This window comes from Ranitomeya imitator, chromosome 8 (genome assembly GCF_032444005.1).
Source record: "Ranitomeya imitator isolate aRanImi1 chromosome 8, aRanImi1.pri, whole genome shotgun sequence".
Classification (NCBI taxonomy): domain Eukaryota; kingdom Metazoa; phylum Chordata; class Amphibia; order Anura; family Dendrobatidae; genus Ranitomeya; species Ranitomeya imitator.
Genome location: NC_091289.1, coordinates 151,476,379 through 151,490,986, shown reverse-complemented (window position 1 = coordinate 151,490,986; position 14,608 = coordinate 151,476,379). Strand labels below are relative to the sequence as shown.

At 45.0% G+C, this 14,608-nt stretch overlaps 1 long non-coding RNA gene across 1 annotated transcript in view; it reads right to left on the bottom strand.

Annotated features, from left to right (window-relative positions):
• Nucleotides 1–4,880: 4,880 nt before the first annotated feature.
• LOC138648061 (uncharacterized) overlaps nucleotides 4,881–14,608 on the bottom strand; it is a 51,909-nt gene continuing 42,181 nt past the window's right edge. Inside the window, exons 2-3 of the long non-coding RNA XR_011315080.1 lie at nucleotides 5,067–5,150; nucleotides 4,881–4,974 (exon numbers count right to left, since the gene is read on the bottom strand). This is a non-coding gene — a long non-coding RNA (uncharacterized lncRNA). The remainder of the gene's footprint in view (nucleotides 4,975–5,066; nucleotides 5,151–14,608) is intronic.

Sequence of the window (14,608 nt, the reverse complement as noted above, 5' to 3'; positions counted from 1 at the left end):
GGCCAAAAAAAAATCAGTAATCTAAGCTAGACAATGCACTTTGTTTTTTATACTTTAGGACAAGAAAATGCCTCTTCCTCCATTTTGAAGACATTTCTTCCATCCTCCTCTGCCTTATGCACAGATTGGAAAGATTCATTTGATCAGGCAACTAATAACTGTACACGAAGATAATCCCACTCGTTTAAGGCTCTGACACATAGGCCGAGACAAGATGTATGAGGACAGAATGATCATTCTCGCTCAGCTACCATTTACTTCAGTGGGAGCTGAGCTGCAGTACCTGGAACAGCCACTACACATTGCATAGAGCTGTGATGATTTGGCTTTATACAATGTAAAGTTCCGGTGGCCATGATTCCTGGTAACAGCTGATTCTTGGACGAGCTGGATGTCAAACCTCTACGGATCTGTTATTAATATTATACCCGCTTTAAACCATTCAGGACTGGGCAATTTTCCATTGCATTTTTGTTTTTCCTCTTCTTCCAAAAAGCCATATATTTTTCTGTTCTGTCCACGTAGCCGTATGTGCACTATATTTTTTTGCAATGCCAGTTGGTTATTTGAAACAGATAAGGCAGCAATCTGTAGCACTATAGCATGCAAACATAAAATATGAAAATTGAATTGCATTACTGCATTAGAAATATGAAAAATTGAGAATGCTTAATGCATAAATTGGCCAATTCATGTGTACCTGGCAGCCACGTTAAGGTAATTCTCGATGCCAGGACCTAATGCCAATGCTCTCTTAGATAGTATACTGTATCCCTTCAGCCATGACAGCACACAAGAGAGATTCTTGAAGAATTGAAACACCTTAGGGAGCGACCACTGTTTGCAGCACCCTTCTACCAAAGCTTAAGTCAGCAGAGGAGGACAGATTTAGTCTGTAGTGCTTAAAGAAGGTAGATGGTGAGGACCAGGTAGCTGCCTGACAAATCTGATCAATTGATACCTCCGCTCTTTCTGCCTAGGTGGATGTCACGGCTCTAATGAAGTGAGCCTTGATGCCTTCAGGAACCGGAACACCACATGCAGTGTAAGGCTGCTTTCACACATCAGTTTTTTGCCATCAGGCTCTATCCGGTGGCTCAACAGATCTGTCGTAAATTGTGAAAAACAGATGCAATGGATCAGTTTTTCCGCAGGATCCGACTAGCGGATCTGGCAAAAAAACGGATACATCGCATCAGTTTTTCATCCATGGGAGGCTCCCAAACGAGATTGGCTACTGAAAACCTATATATACAGTGTTCCTACAGCCCATCTTTGACATGTTGTAGAGCAAGTTGCGAAGATGGAAGACGTGATGGCAAACATTATGAAGATCTCTGTGGATTTCACTTTTAAGGTGAATCGCTTGAAAGCGATTGTTATGGAGAAGGAGAGAGAAAGACAGCGCACCATGCGTCTGCGCAGACGACGTTTTTGGATCCACTGAATCATAGCACAGAGAATGACACGTGGGGTGTATTCAACATTATACATGGAGTTAAGAGGAAACTTCGAGAAGTTTTTCAGCTATGTGCGTATGCAAACAGAGAACTTTGATTTTTGGTAGAATGGATTGGACACCTCATCCGAAGAAGTGACACATACTACAGTTTCTCCATTTCACCGGCAGAGCGTGTGATGGTGACTCTTCGGTAGCAATTTTTATTGTATCTCCTACTGTTAAAGCACACTTATAACTGTAATGTTGTTGCTGGTATTTTGTACTAATTTTTGCTTGCCTTTTTTCACAGATTCATTGCAACTGGAGAATCACTTTCCTCACTACATATTCAGTTTAGACTCGGGATTTCCACCATATCGGGGATTGTTAAGCACACCTGCCATGCATTGTGGGACTGTTTGCATGAAGAATTTAGCCCACATCCCACAACAGAGAGTTGGATGGAGATTGCAGAAAAATTCCAACAAATTTGTCAGTTTCCCAATTGCTTGGGTGCAGTGGACGGGAAACATATCCGCAAAGTCAAACCTGCTGCATCTGGCTCAGAATATTTCAACTACAAGATATATTTCTCCATTGTGCTCATGGCCATCGCAGACGCAGAATACAAATTTATAGCGGTCGATATTGGGGCCTATGGCCGTTCCAATGATTCGCAAGTTTTTAAAAGTGTCTGCAATGGGGCCTCAACTCTATGGAAACACCTTCCAATTTCCACCCCCAAGACCGCTTCTTGAAACCTCTGGGCCACCAATGCCATTTGTATGTGTTGGAGATGAAGCGTTCCAATTCTCAGAACACCTGCTGAAACCATACTCCAGTAGTGGATTGACACTAACGAAAAGTTTTTAATTACCGCCTACACGAGCACGAAGAATGTTGGAGTGCGCTTTTGGGATTCTAACAGCCAAATGGCATGTTCTATTGACCGCTATAAACCTGAAGACTGTCACAGTGGATTAGGTTGTGAAAGCTTGTGTGGTCCTGCACAATTTCGTAATATGCAAGAACAGATTGCCATGGATGACCACTTTGAAGAAACCACCTTGAATGATTACCATAACATTACTTATAGAAGTTCTGTGTCAGTTTCCAGAATGAGGAACAAATTTGCAGAATACTTTATTTCATCTCAAGGAAGAGTACACTGTACACTAGCAGGATGATATAGTTTGAAAGCTTTGTCTTGGACCTTGTTTTACCCAAAGTATTGTAACTGATGGGGTTTTACCCAAAGTATTGTACCTGGTTTGGGTTTTACCAAAAGTATTGTACCCGTTTTAACCAAAGTATTGTACCTGGTTGGGTTTTACACAAAGTATTGTACCTGGTTGGGTTTTACTCAAAGTATTGTACCTGGTTGGGTTTTACACAAAGTATTGTACCTGGTTGGGTTTTACCCAATGTCTTGAACCTGTTTTACCCAATGCATTGTACCTGGTTGGGTTTTACCCAAAGTATTGTACATGTTTTACCCAAAGTATTAAACCTTATAATTAAATAAATGAAAGTCAAAAATTTTTAAACCAAAAAATTATTTATTATTTTCAACTTTTTAACAACTTTTATAAATTTAGGTAGTGTGGGGTGGAGATAATACTGGAGGGGCTTTCAGATTGGACCACTTCGACAGTAGGAGTGTGGAGACAGGATTGTGGTGGTGACGGATCAGAACGTAAAACAGAATGTGAAGGGGTGAAGAAAGAAAGAACGGGTGCACATAAAACCGGGAGTAGTGATGGGAATTTGGAAGGTTTGAGGGGTGGAGTGGAGGGATTGGGAGGCAGAAGAGGTGGTAGGAGTAGAAGAGGTTTGTGTTTGGGGCATGATGGGTGTGGAAGGAGACTGGTGGTAGTGGGCAGGGAGTGGAGGCACAGATGATGTGGTTGGGAACTGGTATTGGGCAGAATGCTGGTACGGGGCAGCAAGCTGGTACGGGGCAGGAAGATGGTATTGTATAGGAGGCGGAGGAGGGACAGTGGCTGGAGAGGGGGCAGGTGCGGGTGGAACTACCGGGGCGGGGGAGGGGCTTGGGAGCTAACCTGCGCTAGAGCAAACTGGTAGGCTTGCATTACATGCATCTGCTGGTCAGGAGATAGCTTGACTATGCGCTGGACTACTGCCAAGAAAAAGGAGTGATTGGGCGATTTACTTGCATGTGAATGCATCCTATCCAGACGCGTGTGCAACTCAAGAATACTGTTGTTCAGGAGGTTAAATCCTGCAGTCATTTGCTCCAACAACAGTTGGAGACAGTTCTGGAAGGCTGCATTCAGATGCAAGAACTCGGGAGCATAGCTCTTTTCCTGACCCCTCTGGCACTGCCGCCCAGAACCCACAGCTTTGTAGCGGTACAACATGGCACTCGTACTATCATGTGAGTTAGGTGCTCAAGTAGGGCATCCAGCCCAAAGCAATCCAAACAATAGAGAAACTTGGCACTCAAAAAGAACTTTGGATAGATATTTATTCAATGTGCATCCATAGAGACAAAAGTTGAATGTTTTCGGTCCACATCCGGACCTTCATCAGAACGATTATACTGGTATACTGGGAAATACATATATACAGTCAAAACTGGTTCCAACAGAGTTTTCAAAAAAGCCTGGATGCGAAGAGGAATCCTGAGTGTGTCCGCGCACATGGAGGGCGACAGAAGTCACGTGGTGAGTTGCGCAGAACCCACAGGTGTTCTAAAAGTGGCAGCAGTATCAGAGGGGTGGGGTAAAGGAAAAGCCATATCCTCACCAGCAGCTTCATGTAATGAAGTCGGCCACAATGCTCCAGCTCTGGTGGATGGGACCGAGAGACCAGATGTGAGGGAAGGCTGGGAAGGTGGAAATGGGTCAGGTCTGTTGAAGTGGCCCGCGGTGGCGGACTCCTGTGGGATCTCTTCAGAAGGGTTCAACTCTTCAAGCTCCCGAGTGCTGCAGACGGTGTTGTGGCACAAAGGAAAAAAAAAATGTAGTTACTATATAGTTTTTGCTTGCCCTGGCTGAAACAAAAAAAAAAAAAGAGGTTACACATGTAAATATTTTTACTTAGTAAATGGTGCGGGGAATATTTACCTTCTACTCACCATCGTTGACCGGAGAAACGACAGGGCTCTTGCATACTTGTACTTGATCCTGCGTCCTCCCGATCCACTCGGGGCCTGCATCTCCTTGTTTAACTCCTTCTTGAATCGATCCCTGAGTGACCGCCACCGCTTGATAACTCTTTCACCTGTAAAGTGAAAACACAAATTGGTTAGTATACAACACTTTACATCCAGCAACATAACTAAACTGTGAACACTTACGCGCTTGATTCTGGGCCCGAACATCAAGGTCCTCCCAGTGGTCCACAACTTCGTTGCACGCTTGCTCCCAGAGCCGACTGGTCACACCAAGATCTGCATGGCAGCGGTCCCCCATATTCCACAGCGGCTCCCGCTCTCGTATTAGATCGATGAGGAGGTCGATGTCTAGACCGGACTCCTCACCGTCCGAGTCAGAAGCACGCTGTGAAGCCTGTTAAAAAAAACCCAAAACATTACAATGAAATCCTCAACATGAAGTGGAAAAAAAACAAACAAATAAATAAATAAAAAAAAGGTACTTACTTGATGGCGACCACCCTGACGCTCACGCTGACCACCCTGGGAGGCGTTTTGAGGACCTCTTGATCGAGCCCCAGAATCAGAAGACTAAAAAAAACAATACAAAAAAAAACCTAAACATATGTGCTTGCATGTAGGCTTATGTGTTGTGTGTTCTGTGATGTATGTAATGATCTGTTTCTTTGTGTTGTGCGTACTGTGATTATATATATATATATATATATATATACACACACATATATATACATACACACACATACATACTGTGTATACATACATACACAGTACATATACACATACGTACATATATATACATATACAGTATACATACACACACACACACACATATATATATATATATATATATATACACACACACATATACAGTATACATACACACATACATATAAACACATACATACATACACACACACATATATATATATATATATATATATATATATATATATATTATACACATACCGTATATACTCGAGTACATACTCGAGTGTAAGCCGACCCGAGTATAAGCTGACCCCCCTAATTTTGCCACAAAAAACTGGGAAAACTTAATGACTCGAGTATAAGCCTAGGGTGGGAAATGCAGCAGCTACCGGTAAATGTCAAAAGTAAAAATAGATACCAATAAAAGTAAAATTAATTGAGACATCAGTAGGTTAAGCGTTTTTGAATATCCATATTGAATCAGGAGCCCCATATAATGCTCCATTCAGTTTATGATGGGCCCCATAAGATGCTCCATATTAAAATATGCCCCATATAATCCTGCATAAAGGTTAATAATGGCCCCATAAGATGCTCCATAGACACATTTGCCCAATATAATGCTGCACAAATGCTGATTATGGCCCCATAAGATGCTCCATACAGACACTTGCCCCATATACCGTAATGCTCCACAAACGTTACGTTAATTATGGCCCCATACAGACACTTGCCCCATATAGTGCTGCACAAATGTTATGGCCCCATATAGTGCTGCACAAATGTTATGGCCCCATATAGTGCTGCACAAATGTTATGGCCCCATATAGTGCTGCACAAATGTTATGGCCCCATATAGTGATGCACAAACGTTATGGCCCCTTATAGTGCTGCACAAACGTTATGGCCCCATAGATGCTCCATACAGACACTTGCCCCATTTGCTGTTGCTGCGATGAAAAAAAAATAAATCACATACTCACCTCTCAGTCGCTCAGGCTCCCGGCACTTTCAATAGTTACCTGCTCCTTGTTCCGGTGCAGCTCCATCTTCCGCACTGACGTTCAGCAGAGGGCGTGCACTAACTACGTCACCGCGCCCTCTGACCTGAGCATCACTGCTGAAGACAGAGCGACGCCCGGAATGAGGAAAGTGACTATCGCGCAGTGCTCCCCTCTCCGTTATACTCACCTGGTCCTGGCGCTGTGCAGTCCCTGCTTCCCCGACGCCGCAGCTTCATCCTGTACTGAGCGGTCACCGTTACCGCTCATTACAGTAATGAATATGCGGCTCCACCTCTATGGGAGGTCGAGCAGCATATTCATTACTGTAATGAGCGGTACCATGTGACCGCTCACTACAGGAAGAATCCGATGCTGCCGGCGCCGGGGAAGCCAGGGACCGTGCCAGGAGTAGGTGAGTATAATTTCACAGCCCCCGCTCCCCCTCGCCTGCTGACCCCTGCATATCACTCGAGTATAAGCCGAGAGGGGGACTTTCAGCCCAAAAAATTGGGCTGAAAATCTCGGCTTAAAATCGAGTATATATATATATATATATATATATATATACATACATACACATAAATACACACACATATACATACATATACACACATATATACAGTCATGGCCAAAATTTTTGAGAATGACACCAAAATTATACTTTCACATGATCTGCTGCCCTCTCGTTTTTATTAGTGTTTGTCTGATGTTTATACAGTATCACATACAGAAATATAATTATGAGTACCAAAAGGTTATATTGACAGTTAGAATGAGTTAATGCAGCAAGTCAATATTTGCAGTGTTGACACTTCTTCTTCAAGACCTCTGCAATTCTCCCTGACACGCTCTCAATCAACTTCTGGACGAAATCCTGACTGATAGCAGTCCATTCTTGCATAATCAATGCTTGCATTTTGCCAGAATTTGTTGGTTTTTATTTGTCCACCCGTCTCTTGATGATTGACCACAAGTTCTCAATGGGATTAAGATCTGGGGAGTTTCCAGGCCATGGACCCAAAATCTCTATGTTTTGTTCCATGAGCCATTTAGTTATCACCTTTGCTTTATGGCAAGGTGCTCCATCATGCTGGAAAAGGCATTGTTGGGCGCCAAACTGCTCTTGGACGGTTGGGAGAAGTTGCTCTTGGAGGACATTCTGGTACCATTCTTTATTCATGGCTGTGTTTTTAGGCAAGACTGAGTGAGCCGATTCCCTTGGCTAAGAAGCAACCCCACACATGAATGGTTTCAGGATGCTTTACAGTTGGCATGAGACAAGACTGGTGGGAGCGCTCACCTCTTCTTCTCCGAATAAGCTGTTTTCCAGATGTCTCAAACAATCGAAAAGGGGATTCATCAGAGAAAATGACTTTGCCCCAGTCCTCAGCAGTCCACTCCCTGTACCTTTTGCAGAATATCAGTCGGTCCCTGATGTTTTTTCTGGAGAGAAGTGGCTTCTTTGCTGCCCTCCTTGAAACCAGGCCTTGCTCAAAGAGTCTCCGCCTCACAGTGCGTGCAGAAGCACTCACACCAGCCTGCTGCCATTCCTGAGCAAGCTCGACACTGCTGGTAGTCCGATCCCGCAGCTGAAACAGTTTTAAGATACGGTCCTGGCGCTTGCTGGTCTCTCTTAGGCGCCCTGGAGCCTTTTTGACAACAATGGAAGCTCTCTCCTTGAAGTTCTTGATGATGCGATAGATTGTTGACTGAGGTGCAATCTTTGTAGCTGCAATACTCTTCCCTGTTAGGCCATTTTTGTGCAGTGCAATGATGGCTGCACGTGTTTCTTTAGAGATAACCATGGTTAACTGAAGAGAAACAATGATACCAAGCACTAGCCTCCTTTTAAAGTGTCCAGTGATGTCATTCTTACTTAATCATGACTGATTAATCGCCAGCCCTGTCCTCATCAACACCCACACCTGTGTTAATGGATCAATCACTAAAACGATGTTAGCTGCTCTGTTGTGAATTCTGTTGTCGAACTCCCTCCTGTGGTCGTGAATGGTACTTCGGCGAGTTCTGTCCATGGACTCCCTCTGGTGGCTGTGAGTGGAGCTGCTGCTTCTGAGGTTCCTTACACAGGTGACGTGGTTTATCCTTTGGTTGGCTGCTCTATTTAACTCCACTCAGATCGTTACTCCATGCCAGCTGTCAATGTTCCTGCATTGGTTCAGTTCGCTCTTGGATCTTTCTGGTGACCTGTCTACTCCAGCAGAAGCCAAGTTCCTGCTAGTTATTATTTGTTCATTGTTTCCTTGTCCAGCTGGATATCATGATTTTGCCTTGCTAGCTGGAAGCTCTGGGATGCAGAGTGGCATCTCCGCACCGTTAGTCGGTGCGGAGGTCTTTTTGCACACTCTGCGTGGTCTTTTGTAGTTTTTTGTGCTGACCGCAAAGATACCTTTCCTATCCTCTGTCTGTTTAGTAAGTCTGGCCTCCCTTTGCTGAAACCTGTTTCATTTCTGCGTTTGTGACTTTCATCTTTACTCACAGCCAATATATGTGGGGGGCTGCCTTTTCCTTTGGGGAATTTCTCTGAGGCAAGGTAGGCTTTATTTTCTATCTCTAGGGCTAGCTAGCTCTTAGGCTGTGAAGAGGCGTCTAGGGAGTGTCAGGAACGCTCCACGGCTATTTCTATTTGTTGTGATAGGATTAGGGGTTGCGGTCAGCAGAGCTCCCACATCCCAGAGCTTGTACTGTGTGAGTTTAACTATCAGGTCGTGCCGGGTGCTCCTAACCACCAGGTCCATAACAGTACAGCTGGCCCAAAGTATTAATGCATCTCAATAGAGGGATAAGAGAAGTTCTGAGACCATTTTTTTTTCTTTGCACTGTCTTTTGCCTTTCTTTTCCCCTTAACCACCTTTGGGTGGTTCAGGACACAGGTGTAGATATGGACATGCAAGGTCTGTCCTCTTGTGTGGATCATCTCACTGCAAGGGTACAAAACATTCAAGATTTTGTGGTTCAGAATCCAATGTTAGAGCCTAGAATTCCTATTCCTGATTTATTTTCTGGGGATAGATCTAAGTTCCTGAATTTCAAAGATAATTGTAAACTGTTTCTATCTTTGAAACCCCGCTCCTCTGGTGACCCCGTTCAACAAGTGAAAATCATTATTTCTTTGTTGCGTGGTGACCCTCAAGACTGGGCATTTTCCCTTGCGCCAGGAGATCCTGCATTGCGTGATGTTGATGCGTTTTTTCTGGCGCTTGGATTGCTTTATGATGAACCAAATTCAGTGGATCAGGCAGAGAAAATCTTGCTGGCTTTGTGTCAGGGTCAGGATGAAGCGGAGGTGTACTGTCAGAAGTTTAGAAAGTGGTCTGTGCTTACTCAGTGGAATGAGTGTGCCCTGGCGGCAATTTTCAGAAAGGGTCTTTCTGAAGCCCTTAAGGATGTCATCGTGGGATTTCCCACGCCTGCTGGTCTGAGTGAGTCTATGTCCTTGGCCATTCAGATCGATCGGCGCTCGCGTGAGCGCAAAGCTGTGCACCATTTGGCGGTATTCTCTGAGCATAGGCCTGAGCCTATGCAATGTGATAGGACTTTGACCAGAGCTGAACGGCAAGAACACAGACGTCGGAATGGGCTGTGTTTTTACTGTGGTGAATCCACTCATGTTATCTCCGATTGTCCTAAGCGCACTAAGCGGTTCGCTAGGTCTGCCACAATTGGTACGGTACAGTCTAAATTTCTTTTGTCCGTTACTCTGATTTGCTCTCTGTCATCCTATTCTGTTATGGCATTTGTGGATTCAGGCGCTGCCCTGAATTTGATGGACTTGGAGTATGCTAGGCGCTGTGGTTTTTTCTTGGAGCCCTTGCAGTATCCTATTCCATTGAGAGGAATTGATGCTACGCCTTTGGCCAAGAATAAGCCTCAGTACTGGACTCAATTGACCATATGCATGGCTCCTGCACATCAGGAGGATATTCGCTTTTTGGTGTTGCATAATCTGCATGATGTGGTCGTTTTGGGGTTGCCATGGCTACAGGTCCATAATCCAGTGTTGGATTGGAATTCTATGTCTGTGTCCGGCTGGGGTTGTCAGGGGGTACATGGTGATGTTCCATTGTTGTCAATTTCGCCTTCCACTCCTTCTGAAGTCCCTGAGATTTTATCAGATTACCGAGATGTATTTGAAGAGCCCAAATCCGGTGCCCTACCTCCTCATAGGGATTGCGATTGTGCTATTAATTTGATTCCTGGTAGTAAGTTTCCTAAGGGCCGACTGTTTAATTTATCTGTGCCAGAGCACGCCGCTATGCGGAGTTATATAAAGGAATCCTTGGAGAAGGGTCATATTCGCCCGTCGTCGTCACCATTGGGAGCAGGGTTCTTTTTTGTGGCCAAGAAGGATGGCTCTTTAAGACCTTGTATTGATTACCGCCTTCTTAATAAGATCACAGTCAAATTTCAGTATCCTTTGCCGCTGCTGTCTGATTTGTTTGCTCGGATTAAGGGGGCTAGTTGGTTCACCAAGATAGATCTTCGAGGGGCATATAATGTTGTGCGAATTAAACAGGGCCATGAATGGAAAACGGCATTTAATACGCCCGAGGGCCATTTTGAGTACCTGGTTATGCCATTCGGGCTTTCTAATGCTCCATCTGTGTTTCAGTCCTTTATGCATGACATCTTCCGAGAGTACCTGGATAGATTCATGATTGTATATTTGGATGACATTTTTGTCTTTTCAGATGATTGGGAGTCTCATGTGAAGCAGGTCAGAATGGTGTTCCAGGTCCTTCGTGCAAATTCCTTGTTTGTGAAGGGGTCAAAGTGTCTCTTTGGAGTTCAGAAGGTTTCATTTTTGGGTTTCATTTTTTCCCCTTCTACTATCGAGATGGACCCTGTTAAAGTTCAGGCCATTTATGATTGGACTCAGCCGACATCTGTGAAGAGCCTGCAGAAGTTCCTGGGCTTTGCTAATTTTTACCGTCGCTTCATCGCTAATTTTTCTAGTATTGCTAAACCGTTGACTGATTTGACCAAGAAAGGTGCTGATGTGGTCAATTGGTCCTCTGCGGCTGTAGAGGCTTTTCAGGAGTTGAAGCGTCGTTTTTCTTCTGCCCCTGTGTTGTGCCAGCCAGATGTTTCTCTCCCGTTTCAGGCCGAGGTTGATGCTTCTGAGATTGGAGCAGGGGCTGTTTTGTCGCAAAGAAGTTCTGATGGCTCGGTGATGAAACCATGTGCCTTCTTTTCTAGAAAATTCTTGCCTGCTGAGTGCAATTATGATGTTGGCAATCGAGAGTTGTTGGCCATGAAGTGGGCATTCGAGGAGTGGCGTCATTGGCTTGAAGGAGCTAAACATCGCGTGGTGGTCTTGACGGATCACAAGAATTTGACTTATCTTGAGTCTGCCAAATGGTTGAATCCTAGACAGGCTCGATGGTCGCTCTTTTTCTCCCATTTTGATTTTGTGGTTTCATACCTTCCGGGATCTAAGAATGTGAAGGCTGATGCCCTGTCAAGGAGTTTTGAGCCTGACTCTCCGGGTGTTCCGGAGCCGGCGGATATTCTCAAAGAGGGGGTAATATTGTCTGCCATCTACCCTGATTTGCGGCGCGTGCTGCAGAAGTTTCAGGCTGATAGACCTGACTGTTGTGCAACGGAGAAACTGTTTGTCCCTGATAGATGGACTAGTAGAGTTATCTCTGAGGTTCATTGTTCGGTGTTGGCGGGTCATCCTGGAATCTTTGGTACCAGAGATTTGGTGGCTAGATCCTTTTGGTGGCCTTCTTTGTCACGGGATGTGCGTTCTTTTGTGCAGTCCTGTGGGACTTGTGCTCGGGCTAAGCCCTGCTATTCTCGTGCCAGTGGGTTGCTTTTGCCCTTGCCGGTCCCGAAGAGGCCCTGGACGCATATTTCCATGGATTTTATTTATGATCTCCCCGTTTCTCAAAGGATGTCGGTCATTTGGGTGGTTTGTGATCGCTTCTCTAAGATGGTCCATTTGGTACCCTTGTCTAAATTGCCTTCCTCCTCTGATTTGGTGCCATTGTTTTTCCAGCATGTGGTTCGTTTGCATGGCATTCCGGAGAACATCGTCTCGGACAGAGGTTCCCAGTTTGTTTCGAGGTTTTGGCGGTCCTTTTGTGCTAAGATGGGCATTGATTTGTCTTTTTTTTCGGCTTTCCATCCTCAGACTAATGGCCAAACCGAACGAACTAATCAGACTTTGGGAACATATCTGAGATGCTTTATTTCTGCTGATCAGGATGATTGGGTGTCCTACTTGCCTTTGGCTGAGTTCGCCTTTAATAATCGGGCCAGCTCGGCTACTTTGGTTTCTCCTTTTTTCTGTAATTCTGGTTTTCATCCTCGTTTCCCTTCAGGGCAGGTTGAGTCTTTGGACTGTCCTGGTGTGGATACTGTGGTGGACAGGTTGCAGCAGATTTGGACTCATGTGGTGGACAATTTGACATTGTCCCAGGAGAGGGCTCAATGTTTCGCTAACCGCCGGCGTTGTGTTGGTCCCCGACTTCGTGTTGGGGACTTGGTTTGGTTGTCGTCTCGTTATGTTCCTATGAAGGTTTCCTCTCCTAAGTTTAAGCCTCGTTTCATTGGTCCGTATAAGATTTCTGAAGTTCTCAATCCTGTGTCATTTCGTTTGGCCCTTCCAGCTTCTTTTGCCATCCATAATGTGTTCCATAGGTTGTTGTTGCGGAGATACGTGGCGCCTATGGTTCCCTCCGTTGATCCTCCTGCCCCGGTGTTGGTCGAGGGGGAGTTGGAGTATGTGGTGAAGATTTTGGATTCTCGTGTTTCGAGACGGAAACTCCAGTACCTGGTCAAGTGGAAGGGTTATGGTCAGGAAGATAATTTCTGGGTTTTTGCCTCTGATGTTCATGCTGCCGATCTAGTTCGTGCCTTTCATTTGGCTCATCCTGATCGGCCTGGGGGCTCTGGTGAGGGTTCGGTGACCCCTCCTCAAGGGGGGGGTACTGTTGTGAATTCTGTTGTCGAACTCCCTCCTGTGGTCATGAATAGTACTTCAGCGAGTTCTGTCCATGGACTCCCTCTGGTGGCTGTGAGTGGAGCTGCTGCTTCTGAGGTTCCTTACACAGGTGACGTGGTTTATCCTTTGGTTGGCTGCTCTATTTAACTCCACTCAGATCGTTACTCCATGCCAGCTGTCAATGTTCCTGCATTGGTTCAGTTCGCTCTTGGATCTTTCTGGTGACCTGTCTACTCCAGCAGAAGCTAAGTTCCTGCTAGTTATTATTTGTTCATTGTTTCCTTGTCCAGCTGGATATCATGATTTTGCCTTGCTAGCTGGAAGCTCTGGGATGCAGAGTGGCATCTCCGCACCGTTAGTCGGTGCGGAGGTCTTTTTGCACACTCTGCGTGGTCTTTTGTAGTTTTTTGTGCTGACCGCAAAGATACCTTTCCTATCCTCTGTCTGTTTACTAAGTCTGGCCTCCCTTTGCTGAAACCTGTTTCATTTCTGCGTTTGACTTTCATCTTTACTCACTGTCAATTTATGTGGGGGGCTGCCTTTTCCTTTGGGGAATTTCTCTGAGGCAAGGTAGGCTTTATTTTCTGTCTCTAGGGCTGGTTAGCTCTTAGGCTGTGAAGAGGCGTCTAGGGAGTGTCAGGAACGCTCCACGGCTATTTCTAGTGTGTGTGATAGGATTAGGGGTTGCGGTCAGCGGTCTTCCCAGAGCTTGTCCTTTGTTGGTTTAACCATCAGGTCTTTTTGGGTGCTCCTAACCACCAGGTCATAACACTTATCCTCAGAAGCAGAGGTGACTCTTGGTCTTCCTTCCCTGGGGCGATTCTCATGTGAGCCAGTTTAGGGCTAGCTAGCTCTTAGGCTGTGAAGAGGCGTCTAGGGAGTGTCAGGAACGCTCCACGGCTATTTCTAGTTGTTGTGATAGGATTAGGGGTTGCGGACAGCAGAGCTCCCACATCCCAGAGCTTGTCCTGTGTGAGTTTAACTATCAGGTCGTGCCGGGTGCTCCTAACCACCAGGTCCATAACACTGCTCCTTTTAAGGCAGGACTGCAATGATGTTGAAATGTGTTTTGGGGGTTAAAGTTCATTTTCTGGGCAAATATTGACTTTGCAAGTACAGTAATTGCTGTTAAGCTGATCACTCTGACATTCAGGAGTATATGCAAATTGCCATTAGAAGAAATGAAGCAGTAGACTTTGGAAAAATTAATATGTCTCATTCTCAAAATTTTTCTCCATGACTGTACATACATATACATACATATACATACATATATACACACAGTACAGACCAAAAGTTTGGACACACCTTTTCCATATTTTCATGACTATGAAAATTGTAAATTC